At 41.6% G+C, this 16,720-nt stretch overlaps 1 protein-coding gene across 1 annotated transcript in view; it reads left to right on the plus strand.

Moving 5' to 3' along the window:
* The first annotated feature begins 14,687 nt into the window (after window positions 1–14,687).
* LOC129704214 (catenin alpha-3-like) overlaps window positions 14,688–16,720 on the plus strand; it is a 959,161-nt gene continuing 957,128 nt past the window's right edge. The window contains exon 1 of the mRNA XM_055647177.1: window positions 14,688–14,873. The gene's annotated coding sequence lies outside the window, so the exon portion shown is untranslated. The remainder of the gene's footprint in view (window positions 14,874–16,720) is intronic.

A 16,720-nucleotide genomic window follows, 5' to 3' on the forward strand; every position in this document is an offset into this window, starting at 1 on the left:
GGGACAGGCAACATCTCTAATCAGAAGAAATGGGCGACGATTCAGGTCTGACTAAGAGTCAGTCTGACTGACACGATAGTGGGATTTTTTTTCTTCATGTATTAACTACTTGTGCCTCCATTTGGAGTTTACTTTGATTATTTCTCATTTTCACCTCCATGTCATCTTATTACTGGACCATCTCCCTGCTCCCCTTTTCTGAGTTTGCATACATTGCTAAGAATGCTAGTGTAACATTTTCTAATTCGGATGAAGTTCATGTAATGTTATTGAATAATACATGCAAGGGAAATTGCAGCACAAAGAAGGAATTCCGCTTTTTCTTTCCTGCACTTCCCAACACTTATCAGTACACTCTGTGACCCCCAAGTCACAAGCAAATCCTTAAATATTATGAAGATTTCTGCCAGATGCACACTTCCAATCATGAGCTCCAGAACCCCAAATCCCCACGATGGTCAAAATCAATGTTCACATCTCCTTCTCAACATTAGCTTCGTTCTCTGCCCCTGGTTGTAGGAGCTCACTAAAAGGAAATATATTATTTCTATTCACTCTGTTTCAGGCTCTTAATTAAATTGTTAGTCTTTTTATTTTTAGAGTTCACCTTTCTGGTCCATATTTTTCATAGGACTTTTAAAAGAGACTAGCTAATTATTAAGGCCACACAGTTAACAAGCTGAGGTGATTGCAGTTCGACAAGTTGAAAGCAGTTGCATAAGTGGGACTTTTAAAAGAGGCCAACCAATTACTGAGGCCCGACAGTTAACGAGCTGGGCTGACTTTTAGTTGGACAAGCTGAATGCAGTGGGCATCACTGAATGTCTGCTCCTTTAAGGGTGGATAAAAGGAAGGTAGATACAAGCAGAGTGGCCCTGTTGGGAGTGGTCATGTTGAGGCTCTGGAAAGAAAGTGTGAGTCTTTGGTGTAAAGTGTGACACTGATATAAGGTACAGTCTGTGTTTTTGTTCTTCTCTAAACCTTTCATAGTCTAGTGGGGTAAAGAAGGCAATTGGACGTTGTTGCCTTCCTGGTGCCAGGGTCCAGAATGTCTCAGAGTGGTTCCATGATATTCTCAAGTGGAAGGGGGAGCAGTCAGAAGTTATTGTGCATTTCGGCACAAATGACATAGACAGGAAAAGGGCTGCGGTACTGCAAAATAATGCAGGGAATTGGGCGAAGAGATTAAAAACAAGACCTCTAGTGATTTCTGGATGACTCCTGGTGCCATGTGCTAATGGGAGGAGGAACGGGAAAATAGGACTGAGAACTTAGTGCAGGGGGCAGGGATTCTGTTTCTTTGACCAGTGGGATCTCTTCTAAGGCAGAGGTGACCTGTGTAAGAAATATGGGTTGTATCTGAACTGGTAGGGGGTTAGTATACTGACAGGCAGGTTGGTTAGTGCTGGAAAGGGTGGATTTATAGGTGGTAGGTGAGGCTGGAAGTTTGTATGGAAGGTGATGAAAAAAAGTTCACTAGGCAGGAGCATGGCAGGAAGTGAGGAAGGCAAGACAGCGCCTTTACCACCTCAGGCAATTGGGGAAATTCAGAGTGTCTTGCGGATCCGCCAGTGCTTCTACCCAGCGGCTTTGGAAAGCATTTTGTCTGGAAATATCACGATTTGGTTTGGGAACTGCTCTGCCCAGGGTACGAAGGCTCTGCAGAGAGTAGTGCGTTTGGCTGAACGCACTATGGGAACTTCACTCGCCCCTTTGCAGGAGCTATACATCAGAAGGTGCAACTCCAGAGCCAACAAGATCGTGGGCGACCTCTTCCACCCCAGCAGCGGACTGTTCCAGCTGCTATGGTCAGGCAAACGCTTCCGTAGCTATGCTGTGAGAACGGAGAGGATGTGAAGGAGTTTCTTCCCAGAGGCCATTAGGACTGTAAACTCCTGTCTCTCCAGGGACTAACTTTACTGTACCATTTTACTGGTGTGTGGTGTCTTTTTAATATTGCTGTTTTTTTTTCCTTTTCTTCCCTCCCTCCCACAAATATGTGAATATTCTGTTTTTTGTTTGTTTGTTTTTTGCACAATTCGCGAGCATTGCCACTTTTCATTTCGCTGCACATCTCGTATGTGTATGTGACGAATAAACTTGACTTGACTTAAGGAAGGACAGTTGGATTGAATTTATTTTGATGTGAGAGGTTTGATGGGCAAGGCAAATGAACTCTCGGTGTGGAGAGATGTTAATGACTGGGATGTTGTAGCCATTGTAGAAACCTGGGTAAGAGAGGGACAGGATTGGCAACTTAATGTTCCTGAGTACAGGTGCTACAAGAGAGATAGAGATTGAGGTGGGAATAAACGAGGAGGGGGTGGTGCTTTATTGATTAAAGTGAATGTCACAGCAATAGTCCAAGCTACTACCAATAGTAGATATTACTGATGGTTCACCCAGTGAGTCTATATAGGGAGGTGAGAAATAAAAAGGTGATGATCACCTTGTTGGGAGTGTACAATAGGCCCCCAAATAAACAATGAGAATTAGAAGAACAAATATACCAAGAGATTGGATCCAGTTGCAAAGCTACTAATACTATTAGTAGGGGATTTTAACTTTCCCAAAATAGTCTGGGACTGTCAAAGTGCCAAGGGCTTAGATGGGGTGCAATTTGTTAAATGTGTCTGGAAAGTTTCGTCAGGCAATATGTAGAGGGCCTTGCATGAGAGATGTGAAGCTTGATCTACTCTTAGGAATTTGGGAAGGACATGCGACTGAAGTGTCGGTGGGTGAGGCCTTTGGAACCAGTGACCACTGTTCTAATAGTTTTTAAAATAGTTGTGGATAAAGACAGGGCAGACCCATAAGTTAAAATCCTAAAATTGGGCAAGGCCAACTTTGATGATATGAAACAGGAATTTGCTAATGTTGATTGGAATAAGTTATTTGCAAGCAAAGGAACATGTGGAAAGAAGGATGGTTTTCAGGGCATACGTGTTCCAGTTAGGGTGAAGGGCAAAGCAGGTGAGAGAAAGGAAGCTTGGGTGATGAGAGGAATTGAGGCTCTGATCAGGAAAAAGGTTGTAAGGGACAGGTAAAAGCAGCTGGATCAAGCTGGAGGAGTTTTGGAAACCGAGGAGCATACTTGAGAAATAAACCAGGAGGACACAAAGAGGTGGGAGATGGCTATGGCAAATAATGTTAAGGAAAATCTTTAAAAAATGTATGTACATTAAGTGAAATAGGATAACTATAGAGAGAATAGTGCCTCACAGAAACCAAAGTAGTCCCTTCTGTGTGGAACTGCATGAGATGGGCAAAGTCCTCAATTAATGTCTCTTCTGTTTTTACCATGGAAAAGGACATGAAGACTGGGTAAATTGGGACAGTTTATGGAGATACATGGAGGACAGCCCATATTACAGTTGACAAGGTGAAGGATAAGGTATGTAAATATAGATAAATCTGGGCCTGGTCAGATGTATCTGAGGACACTGGGAAGTGAGAGAAGCCAAGGCAGGGGCCCTAGCTAGGATATATGAATCATCATTAGATATGGGTGAGGTGCCAGAAGAATGGAGTGTGGCTAATGTTGTGCCTATATATAAAAGATATATAAAAGACTGCAAGGGAAGGCTAGGGAACTATAGACTAATGAGCCCAATGTATGGTAGGTAAGTTACTGGAGAGTATTCTGAGGGATAAGATGTTTGCATTTGGATGGGTATGGGGTAATTGGGGGTAGTCAGCATGGTATTGTATGTGGTAGATCCTGTCTTGTGAACCGGAGAAAGAAGTAACCAAAAAGGTTGACAAGGGCAAAGCTGTAGATGTTGTCCATTGGACGTCAGCAAGGGATTTGATGAGGTTCTGCATGGTAGATTACTCTGGAAGATTAGATTACATATGAGATCCAGGGAGAGCAAACTGACTGGATATAGAATTGGCTTCATGGATGGAAGCAGAGGGTGACAGTGGAAGGGTGTTTACTGAACTGGAAGCCTGTGACTTGTGGTGTTCCTCTGGCATCGGTGTTGGGGCCCATTGCTGTTTGTGGTTTATACGTTTTAGGATTAGTATAGACAGTGCATGATTAGTAAGTTTGCAGATGACACTAAAGTGAGTGGTATCGTAGTCAGCAAAGATGGTTTTCAAAAATTACAGCAGGATCTTGAAGTGCTGGGTAAGTGGGTGGTGGAATGATTGATGGCGTTTAATGCAGATCAATGCAAGGTTTTGCATTTTACAAAGTCAAGCCAGGGCAGGACTTTCACAGTGAATGACAAGACACCGGAGAGTGTCCAAGAGCAGAGAGATCTAGGAGTGAAAACGCATAGTTCCCTGAAAATGGGATCATGGGTAGATGGGGTGGTCAATATATCTTTGCATACATTGGCCTTCATCAGTTAAGGTATTGAGTATAGACGTTGGGATGTTACGTTACAGTTGTACAAGATATTGGTGAAGCCACACTTGGGAGTATTGTGCTGTGTTTTGGTCACCCTGGTATGGGAAGGATTTGTAAAGCTGTAAAGAGTGCATAGAATATTTAAGAGGGTTTTGCCAGGTTGAGGGATGATCTTCTAGAGATGTATGAGATCATGAGGGGAATACATGGGGTGAATGCACAATCTGTTACCTAGATTAGGGGAATCAAGAAACTGGGTATAGGTTTAAGGTGAGAGGGGAAGGATTAAATGGGAATCTGAGGGACAACTTTTTCCACACAGGGCGATAGGCATAAGGTATGAGCTGTAGGTAGTTGACGCAGGTACTATAATAATACTTAAAATGCATTTGGACAGGTACATGGATAATAAGGATTGGCAGGATATGTGCCAAAGATGGCAGGTGGGACTAGTGTTGATGGGATATCTTGCTCAGCATGGGCAAATTGGGCAGAAGGACCTCTTTCCATGCTTTATGACTCTATAGCCAAGGTTATCCAGTTCTGGCATTGTCCTCTTAAATCTCCTATGTACCATTTTTAGTAATGTTGCATTCTCTCCATGATATATAACTAGAAAGGTACAGCGCTCTCTTGCTATCAAATACTTTATACTAATAGCTTGGTATAAGACATTCAGTGCTTTGGCTAATAAATGAAACTATTTTATGTGCTTTTGTAACCACCTTATCTGTCTCCCAGGGATCTTTGGCCATAAGATCTGTCTCTTTACATTCCTTAACGTCCTACCATTTATCACTTGCCATACTTGCTCACCCCAAATGAATCGCCTCTCATTTTCCCAGACTGAATTCCATTTATCACTTTTGTTTCTACCTGGCCAGTCAATTTTATTTCTCGCCTTCAATCTGCTGCATTTAAATTTAAACTGTTCATCTCTACCCCAGTGAGTACATTGGACTTAATCTACTGAACTGATGCTAAGGACTGTCTGTAGTCTGCACTCTGTCTTCCCTTTTGCTCTATCTATTTTATTTGCATTTGATTTGATTGCATTTATGCATAGTATATCTGATCTGTTTGGATAGTAATAATAAACCTAAACCCAAAGTCATGAAAAATGAGCCAGTTACAGTGGAAGTACGGCAGGACATGAACTTTACATTATACTTTTCCTTAGTTAAAGCTTTTATGTATGATTGGTGAAAATGTGAACATTTCAGGTTTATATCTATATCTAATTAATTATTTTCCCTCAAAATATTATTTTAAAATAAATTACTAATTGATTATGTCACTGTAAAACCAACATTAAGATCATATGTGCATTTTAAGAAAAACTTGCCTTCTAGTACCATTTCTCATGCTTTATCTAAATTACAATTTAACAAAAAAATGCTTATTCTCCAAAAATCACCCCAGGGGGATGAGCGATTCCACACACCGTTTCCCTTTCTCTGTCTGTCTTGATGTGCGTTTCCAAAGAGAAAAATTAATCATTTAGAGACAAAAGAAAAGGTAACAGGAAGAAACATTCAATGGAATTGGGCTGATGTTTTACCTCAGCACTCCTACTTAATGCTCAAATTCTGATGTCCTTGTATTCCCTTAATAACCAAAACATTATCAATCACTCTTGTATATTCTGCAATCTTTTTGGTAAAAATTGAGAGATTCATAATTCTCTGGGTGAGGGATTTTATTTTTTATTGCACTGAATGTCTGAACCTAGTTCTCCAAGACCCTGCCATAAAAGACACATGCCTGCATCTATTTAATCAATCTCCCTGATTGGTAATTCAACTTCCTTTCCTCTTTTGCATCCCCCTCTATCAAGTCTGAAACATCCAAAGTCTGGAATGCTGAGCTGTCAACCCAGCCTGTCTCTCAACCAAATTTTGCAGCACCAAGTAAATTGGCAGCTGTCCACCCACTCCCCAGTGTTGGCAGAGGTGTTGCCATCAATTTAACAGGGTTTTATTTATCTCTTATCCAAAGTGCAGTTCCCCTCATGATGCGTTTCAAAACAGTTTGCAGTGCACAAATTAATCCACAGGCTCTATATATTGTCTCCAGTTGGCGTATCTATCTTGAATGTATATGCAGGTTCAATTACTTGTAAGAATATTTAAAATTTCAGTCTAAATAACCTCGCATATTAAAAGTCACATCTTTATCATTGAATTGCTACATTGTTATGTAGTTGAAATTTGGTGTTGGTTTTGGAAGCTGAGCTTCTGAGGAAAATCAATAACTGCAACTTGACATGTTGACTTTGTGAAAAGGATTTGTAAATAGCTGAAGGCCCACGGGCATCAATCAAATTGTAAAGGCATAACAGGGAATTGGGAGAACTAGGATTGAAGTAATGAACTCGCAAATCTTGTCTGTCCTGTGGAGCCTTTGGGCCTGTATTTATCTGAAAGGTTCAGGGCAGCTGCTCAGCCCTTGTCACTTATTTAAGAGTCAGTACTCGGTTCACAATCTTTGAAAGGATTTGAACTCCTCTTGGACAACCTACATTCATAATGCTTACCAGTCTGATTTGCCTCTGCACATTCACTTCAGCCTTCTTGGGCCCCCTTCGGTCATGGCTGACCATGGGTGGCTCCATGGTTGGAGGACGCCAGTGTGTGACTTTGTTTAATGTGGGGAGACTGGTGCACAGACAGCCACCACACGGCCCTTGACAGATCTGGGTCAGGATCCAGTGGCATGGACTCTGAGACGACCAGAGACCCTTTTCTACTGCAGCCTTCATCCGCCTTCCCAGTCGTTGTGACGCTCCATTAAGGTCAGCCATCTTCCTCTGCCTGTTCCACTGTTGAGGTCTTGGTTGGATTGCTCTTTGCCAGAGTCCTCCCCCTTGACCTTACCGCCATGGGTGGCCCTACCAGGAGCATAGCTTCAGCATCGCTCTCAGGATCTCGGGACCACCCAAGCTTCAATAGTTGTGATATAGGGGGGGGGGTTTAAATTTCCCAAATATTAACTGTGATTGTCATTAGTGTCAGAGGGGTGGTAGCGGAATTTAAGAAATGTGGCTGGGAGAGCTTTTTGATAAAGTATCTTGATAGACCAGTGAGGGAAGGAGCAGAACCCTCATGGGGAATGTAGCTGTTCAGGTGGAGGGAGTGTGGGAGCATTTTTGAGATAGTAACTCTGCATATTTTAAAATTATGCATAAGGATGGATCAGGAATAAAAGCCTTGCATTGGGGAAGGTCAATTTAATTAGCATATGAGAGGACCCGGTAAGGGTAAATAGGGAGCATGTACCTGAAGGTAAATCTATAATTTGCACAGTGGGCAGCATTCAAAGATAAATGAATGGGAGTTCATGGGCAATATTGGCAATCTTCCAGTCATCTTGTATCTCTCACTTGTATCAAGCAGTGATTTAAAACCCTCTGCCAGAGCTCCAGCAATCTTTTCCCTTGCCTACAAGGGATGAGAATCCAAGAATAAATCAGTTTCTTTCCCTTCTACTCACTCCATCTGTCCAATGCCCCACATTTCTTGCCGTGTGTGGCAACCCACCACTGTTTCCAACCACTCGCCCACCTCCCTTATTTAGTTCCATATTTCACCTTTTCCCATCAGGTTTGATAATCTAAAGCCCTTTGCTACCTCCATCTATCATCTCCCGGCCTCTGTCACTATTTCCATCCTTCCCTCACCCACCCCGATGAAGAATCCTGATCCTAAACGTTGGTTATCCATTTCCCTCCACAGTTGCAGCCTGACCCTTTGAGTTCCTCCAGCAGATTGTTAGATAGTGAAAGTACACAAAAATGCTGGAGAAACTCAGCGGGTGCAGCAGCATCTATGGTGCGAAGGAAATAGGTAAAGTTTCGGGCCGAAACCCTTCTTAAGACCTTGTTAGATAGTGAAGATCTTTAATTATTCTATTAAAATTTGCAAAAATCTAGCAGAATTAGACAATAGATACAGGAGTAGGCCATTTGCCCTTTGAGCCAGCATCGCCATTCACTGTGATCATGGCTGATCATCCACAATCAGTACCCCGTTCCTGCCTTCTCCCCATATCCCTCACTCCACTATCTTTAAGAGCTCTATCTAACTCCCAAGAGAGTTAGATGAAGCTCTCAGAGAATTGGTCTCCAATGCCTTCTGAAGCAGAGAATTCCACAGATTCACAACTCTCTGGGTGAAAAAGTTTTTCCTCATCTCCATTCTAAATGACCTACCTCTTATTCTTAAACTGTGGCCCCTGGTTCTGGACTCCACCAACATCGGGAACATGTTTCCTGCCTCTAGCATGTCCAATCTCTTAATCTTATGTTTCAATAAGATACCCTCTCATCCTTCTAAATTCCAGTGTATACAAGCCCATCTTGTATATTTTCCATTGTGTATATTCTGGCCAACATTATTTTGGTAGAGACATTGCAGATTAGGTTTTTCCAGAATTAATCGCTCAATGTATTAAAAAAAAGTCTTGACCCAAAACTTCACCTATCCATGTTCTCCAGAGATGCTGCCTGACCTGTTGAGTTACTTCAACACTTTGTGTCTTTTTGTGCATTCGCCATCATCTTGTTTCTTGATTAAATTAAAACTATTATTGGTGAAACATTTAACTGTCTTTCAACCAGGATTGGGGAATCAAAAACAAGAGGAGTAGTTTAAAGGTGTGAAGGGCAAGATTTAATAGGAACCTGAGATGCAACTTTTTCACTCAAGATGGTGGGTATATGGAATGAGCTGCCAGAAGAGATACAATAACAACAATTAAAAGCCACTTGGACTGGTATATGGATAGGAAAGTTTTATGGGTGAAACAGACAAATGGGATTATTTGGGCTGATGGATGTGTTTCCATGCTGTATGTATGGCTTTATGACTATTTTGTGAACCACATAACATTAACAGGACTTCTCAAGAACCTAGTAGGTACAAGCCCTTAGGACATACCAAGATTATGAATGGAGGCTTTTAAATGCAAATCTTCTTATAAACTGCTCAATACATGTCAGATTGTCAACTGGGAATTAAAGTTCTAACTTTAACAACATGATCAGAGGCACTCCCTTCTGGCAGTGGTGTTTAAGACGCCTAGACTAACACAAAATTGAGAATAAATCATTGCAACTTCTTGTTTAACTATTAGCTAATTAGTAAAGGGAATCCACTGCAGGGAAACCTGACCCCAGTCTCCAAATACAAAACATATCCTTGCATGAAAGTAGCAGGCAGAAGAAACAATGTTTTGACAAAAAAAATGCCAGAAGAACTCGGCAAGGGAGGAAACATCTGTTTTTATTTCAGATTTCCAGCATCTGCAGTTTTTGTGATTTTCATTTACACTTGATTCAACATGCCTTTCTCGACAATCATGCTTACCATAATCTTTTCTGGGATGTGAATGCAGGAGGAAAAGCCATTCCTGATTCTCCTTGAAGAAGAGGTGATGAGCTGCTGTAGAGAACCACTTTGGTTGTACTTTTGCAATGTTGTTGGGTAGGGATTTGCAGAACTTGGACCCAGTAATATTGAAGGAATAGCAATGTAAAGTCCTTACCAACCAGGAAAAAGTGTGACCAAGAAAGGAACGTGAAGGGGGTGCTACCTTCATCCTCGATGGTAAAACCTGCAGGTTTGAGCACACTACAACAATTCTGCAGCAGTGGTGGTTGGAATGCATCCTTGGGGCAGTGGATAGGCTACCAATCAAGGACGATACTATTCCTTAGGTGACAATGTTTTTGGCGCTGCTCCCATTCAGATAAATGGAAATTATGTTAATGATAGAAATGCTGTTGGAATGGAGAATTCCTTCAGAATTCCTACCTAATGTGTGTATCTTGCAGTCACGTTACTTTGCTGGATGGCCTAGTAATTTTTCTGGTTCATTGGTGACAAGGATATAAATAAAGATCTAATGAGATCATCACTGACAATTATCTCATTAGACTGTCAAGAGAAGTTCCTTAAATTCTCTTTTAATGATAAATATTAATTTCTGGGCAACAATAATATGGCCCCTCGTTGACCCAATAATGACTGAGAGCTTACAATACATGAAGCGTTCCTGGAAAATTCTTCTCCAGTCATCAGGTATTGAAAATTATCCTGGAAAATCACATTGGATCATCTGGTCATAATCTGTCCATTCACTTGCCGCGCACTTGCGTCTGGCCCAGGACTTTACCGAGGGGTTGCCAACAATCAGCTTGCATGGAGGAGGTGGGACTGGCATATGCTAACTGACTCGAGTACATTTTCAACGTTCACAAATATGAACAAGACAAATTACTCAACATTTAGTCCATTCTTGCTTTTACACATTTGAAACAATAGAAAAATACGAAAAACATGCTACTTCTGAGGACCACATGAAATATTTTTGACTGCTTAAAAAGTTAAATTACTCTGGATATCTGTGTTCATTCTTTCTCCTAGTGGGTGGTCAGTTGCAATTCCTCATACCAAGGTATTGGTTTATTGATATTATGTGTACCAAGATACAGTAAAAAGCTTTTGCTTTCATGCTATCCAGTCAAATAAATTAGATTAGATCAAACTATGCATGACTACAATCAAGCTGTACACTAATACAACAAGTAGTGCAAAAAGAAAAATACCAGAGTGCAGAGTAAATTGTTATAACGTTATGGTATTACATTTGTAGAGAAAAGTCGTTGGTCCACAATAAGGGAGGCTGGGATCAAACCCTAGCATCTGGGAGGACTGTCCAGTAGTCTGATAACAGCTGGGAAGAAGCTGTTCCTGAATCTGGTGGTCTGCCTGCTCCAAAGAGGTGTATTGTTCTATTGTGCGAGGCAACCTAAAAAGCCCCTTATGCCTCTATTATTGCTTTGAGATTTCTGTCTAAAGCTCAGTTGACACACTCTTCTGCCTATATCATGAGGGATAAATGTCCGTGCCTGTCTTGGAGAATTGGCTGATCAAGCACTGCTCCAATGTTTGAGTCTGTTCTTTCAGTCAATCTTAAAACATCCCAATAGTTGATGTTCCCACCAATATTTTAATTCCTCAATTGATATCGCCACAACCTATTAATTGGTCACGATCACATTGCTGTTTCAAAATAGATTGCCTCCACGTTTATGACAGTCCAACTGCAAATAAAAATCACGGTCTTCATCGTCTGTAAAGCTCTTCAGGATGCCCTGATAATGTAAATTCAATTTATTTCACGTTAGTATGAACCCGATTCTGGACTTTCTTTTTATTTAGAGCCTCATGAATTTTCAAGGTGCTTCAATACACTTTAAAATGAATGTACCCCAATAGTTGGTCAGCAGTATTGTGTGTGCAGATGTAGCAGCTAGTTTGTTCAATGTAATAGCCCACAGGTATTCAATTGTTGAAATGCCAAGTTATCCTAAATCTCAAGGGACCAGCTAAGAAGAGAGTTACTAATCAGGTGACCCTTCTTGAGTGTGTCCAACACAAAAAAACTTCCTTCTCTTCCTGAAATACTGCAGTGGGAAAACTCCAAATGGGAATACCGAGGAGAGTTGATACAGCAACTGCCACACATCTCCAGGGACTTATGGGGCTGTCTTTGCAGAGTTTGCAAGTTCTCTGACCACATCCTCAAGGCATGGTGTTAGGCTGCTGTAAATTACCTATTGTGTCGGTTAATGGCAAAAAGAGTCGATGACAAGTTGATGGGCAAGTTGCAGGAGAACAGGGAAATAAGGAGTGGGGGAATGGGATTGCTCACCTCAGAACTGACATGGACCCAAGGGCAGAATGGCCTCCTTATGTTATAACATAAATGTTTAATAGATGGAGATAGACATTCCTGATGGGCACTCACGGTGTGCCAAGGAAAACTGAAAATTCAGTTAATTGATTCATTTAAAAGGAAATGGAATTGAAAGGGAAGAATGGGTCAAGAGCTGGGAGATTTAAAAAAATGGTAAAACTCAATTTCTAGACGAGGTATCAACAAGTGCAGGTCTACTGGGGAGAAATAGCTTCCTTCTGCACTGCAGCTTCTACAGATAAGAGTTGCAATAATTGACACTTGATCTGAAAAATCTGCATTTTGAACCGTAAATAGATGTGCACTTGTGCTCCCACACACGAGCAAGACTCGATTACAGCGGTCACTGAAATTGCTCTGTGCTGACCTCTGTGCATCTCACCACAATATGGGATCAGATTACAGAGGTCAGGCCACAGTGTATAAATACAATCCACATAAAAGATTTAGATAATGTCATTTCCAGCTGTCAAATGCAATAACCACATTGATGGCAATAAAAAGTGATTTGTTTTATTGCCTTTTGCGAATTTGGTAATAGGATACATGCAACGGATTTTCAAACTCTCCTTTACTCTCAGCTGCTTGTCCTTTATTAGATGTTCTCTAACTGCAGCCACTGATGTCTGATGATGTACTTTGTCATAACCAATTCCTCCTGCCAATAAATATTGAATTCAGTAACTTATCTCTACTTACACTGAATAACCTTTATTTGGTACACACAAGAAACTGCAGATGCTGGAATCTTGGGCAAAACACAAAGTGCTGGAGGAACTCAGCAGGTCAGGCAGCATCTGTAGAGAGAATGGATAGATAACGTTTTGGCTTTGGACTCTTCTTCAGACTGAAGATCATAAGGGTTATGACGGGTTCTTCCCCATAGTTATCAATCTGAAGAAGGGACCAGACCCGAAACATCGTCTGTTTAATTGAGGTGTGCGGGGGAAGTTTTTTTTACAGAGTGGCGGGGGCCTGGAATACATTGCCAGGGTTGGAGATGGTGGCAGGTATTGTAGTGGCATTTAAGAGACTTTTGAATATGCACAAGGAAGTGTAGGGAATGGAGAGATATGGATCAGGTACTGGCAGAAGAAATCAGTTTGACTTGGCATTATATTCGGCATAAACATTGTGTGTGGAAAGGCACCTTCCTTAGCTTTATTGTTCCATGTCTTTTGAACTCTCGTCCTCGGGCAAAAGAACCTTTGAATCTTTTTAAGGCAGATGCAGACTGATTCTTGAAAAGCAGGCAAAAGATTTCTCTGCATTGACGATCTTGTGGAGATGACAATGATCAAATCAGCCACAACGTTATTAAGTAGCGAGGTTGGATTGAGGGTTGAGTGAACTGCGGCTTTTCAAATGTTTATTAAATTCATTTAAAAATTATTTATTGTGAATTTTAAATGACCTCCCCCATTTCCCATCGCATCAACTTTTCAACTATTTTGTGCAAGCAAGAGGGCTTAAATTAAAAATATATATTTTAAGTCCATTATTACATTAAATTACATTAAGTACATCATTTTAAAAGTATGTTTTGTTCTCCTGGTGCACAGTTTATTGACTGACCACAGAATTAGAGCAGTAATTTAACTTGCCAATGGCAAGAATTTCCAGGCTCGAATCATTTTGCATGTTGATCCCCAATGCAACCAAACCACATGCCTGCTAACAGTGCAGACCAATTTCAGACCCTTCCTCAATGTAACCTTACACTTTACTTCTCCGCAGCATAGCTCAAATCCCAGGTTCTCTCTCAACTGCACCTGAAATCCTGAAGCTCTTCTCAATGTAGGTTAACCACAGAGCTTTCCTCTATGCTGCTCAAATGGCAGACCCTCAACTCCATGTATCTGAATTTTCCTCAATGTACCTAACTCCCCAATATTATTTAATATACCGTGAACTCAAGACTCTTATGTAATGTACCCTGACACTACAAGACCCCTCCTCAGTGTTACCTAACCCAAAAGCCTCTTAATCAAGGTACCGTAACCTTGAATTCCTTGTCATTGTAACCCAAAACCCGCACTGTCCATTATGTAAGGCTACATGAAAGAATGAATAAATGAATGAATACTTTGTCACATTTGACAAGTCACATTGAAATTCTTTGCTTTGCATACCATATCCAAGGTATGCAAAGAGTCGCCACATAAAGGGGGCCGACTAAATTACAAATTATCCCATGCCAAGTCCTCCATTGTTCTCCAACCCCCCCCCCCCCCCCCCCCCCCCCCCCCCCCCCCCCCTCCCCCCTTCTCATAGACCTCTCTTTAATAAAAGCAATTCTAGATTCCTCCTTGGTGAAGCTTAACCCAATTCCAGGACTCCATCTCCTCCATCTCATCCTAAGAATTACTCAGCCTCTCACAAATGCTGTCTCTGGGGTCATGAGTAAGCAGATACCATCTTTGTTAGTAATTGTCCCATATGTCCAGCTGATCCTAGAACAGCTGTTTATGCATAGCTCTGCAGCAGCCCTTCCTGCTGCAGCTGACCCTGTTGTGTCACAGGTCCTTCCTTTATCACTGATCCTCCCATTCCGGATTACATCTCCTTCTTTTACAGTTGACCCTGCAGCAGCTACGTTCTGCCCAGTTGTTTCAGCAATGCCTCCTGTCCTTTGAATAGCCCGCTATTCCATCTGTGGATTAAAGCTCGTCGACAGGACCGTTGGACTTGACAGCTGAAACTTTCTGCACACTACAACTCCAGTCTTCTCTACAAGTCTGAGCGAACGATTGTGGTGAGTTTGTTTTCCTTCTGTTATGCACAGCAGTTTGTGGTAAAGATAATGGTATGTCAGTAACTTGTCCCGTTCTCATCAGTGAAAAGCCATTCAGAATAAGCACCAGAATTGTTTTTCCCTCCGATAGGGACGTGGGGCAAGAAAATCCATGATCAATACATGATTTTTAATGATAGGCACACAGCCAAACAGACTAGCACTGTGCGTTACGTTCTCCCTTATAAGACACACACACTGAGAATCGCTCACTCACTGACTAACACGGCCTCTCACTCTCTCCTAAGACATACACAATGCCACTCTTCCTTTGTCAGAGACACTTGTGGAATTGGTCAGGGTGCTACGAGCTGCCATGAACATACAATGCCACCCACGCAATCACAGCACTGACAGTGGCAGTATTTATTCTTTCCCACTTCTGATGATATCCCAGGCAGGCTTACAGTAGTCAGAGTTACAATAATTGTACTGTCATGCACATTCTTATGCTCTTGTTCCAAGCACTGATGCACACTTCTTGTACAGGCAGCCATGCATAACACCAACATGACAACGTGTAGTTATGTAGCAGCTTTCATATAGTAAAAAAATCTCCGACACTTTACTGGAACATTATCAAACAAAAAGGTGCCACTTAACAGTGACAGTGAATGATCAGCCCCTGGGGGTATTGTAGAGCAGAGGGATCTTAGCGTACAGTTACACACTTCCCTGAAAAGTGGTGTCACAGGTAGAGAGAAAGCCTAGAAAGTAACGGCTTTTGGTACATTAGCCTTCATCAGCCAGGGTACTGAGTATAGAAGTCGGGACATAGAACACAGAATAGTATAGCATAAGAACAATGTCTGTGCTGAACATGGTGACAAAACAATTCTTATCTAACTGTGCAAAATCGATATCCCTCCATTCCCTGCATATCCGTATGCTTATCCAAAAGCCTCTTAAATGCCACTGTCATATCTGCCACGACCACCAACTCTGGCAGAAAGTTCCAGGCACTCACCACCCTCTTTTAAAAAAAAAAAAGTTGCTCTGCACATCTCCTTTACACTTTGTCTCTCTGTTTAAAGCTATACCTTCTAGGATTTTATTTTTCCATCCTGGAAAAATAATTCTGACTGGCCTATCTATGCCTCAAATAATTGTATATACTTCTATCATGTCTCCCCGCATCCACCTACGTCCAACCTCTCCCTGGAACCTTCTAATGCTAGCAACATTCTGATAAAGCTTCTCTGCACCTTTCCAAAGCCTCCACATTCTTCCTGTAATGGGGTGACCAGAACTGCACACAACATTCTAAATGTGGCCTAACCAAAGTTCTATAAAGCTGCATCATGACATCCTGAACCTTATCTCAACCTATGAGAGCAAGCATACCTTATGCCTTCTTTATGGATGTTATGTTACAATTGTGCAATACGAATGTGAGATTACATTTGGAGTATTTAGAGTATTATTCTGTTTTTAGTTACCCTGCTACAGGGAGGAGACCATTAAACTGGAAAGGATGCAGAGAAGATTTACGAGGGTATTGCGAGGACCTGAGGGCTTGAGCTATAGGGAGAAGTTGGGCAAGCTAAGACTTTATTCCATGGAGTACATGAGGCTGAAAGATGATCTTACAGAGGGGAATAGATAGTGGGTGTATGGAACGTGCAGCCAGAAGAGGTGGTTGAGGCAGGTACTATAACATCATTTAAAAGTGAGGAGAGGTAAAACATTTCTGAGAAGATCTTGGCAGTTGAATACATGAATATTAATGCTGCAGCCATTGAATTCTGAAAGGGATGGCACAGTGTCGCAGTGGTAGAGTTGCTGCCTTACAGGTTTCTTGGTTAATT

Source organism: Leucoraja erinacea, chromosome 15 (genome assembly GCF_028641065.1).
Source record: "Leucoraja erinacea ecotype New England chromosome 15, Leri_hhj_1, whole genome shotgun sequence".
Taxonomy (NCBI): Eukaryota; Metazoa; Chordata; class Chondrichthyes; order Rajiformes; family Rajidae; genus Leucoraja; species Leucoraja erinaceus.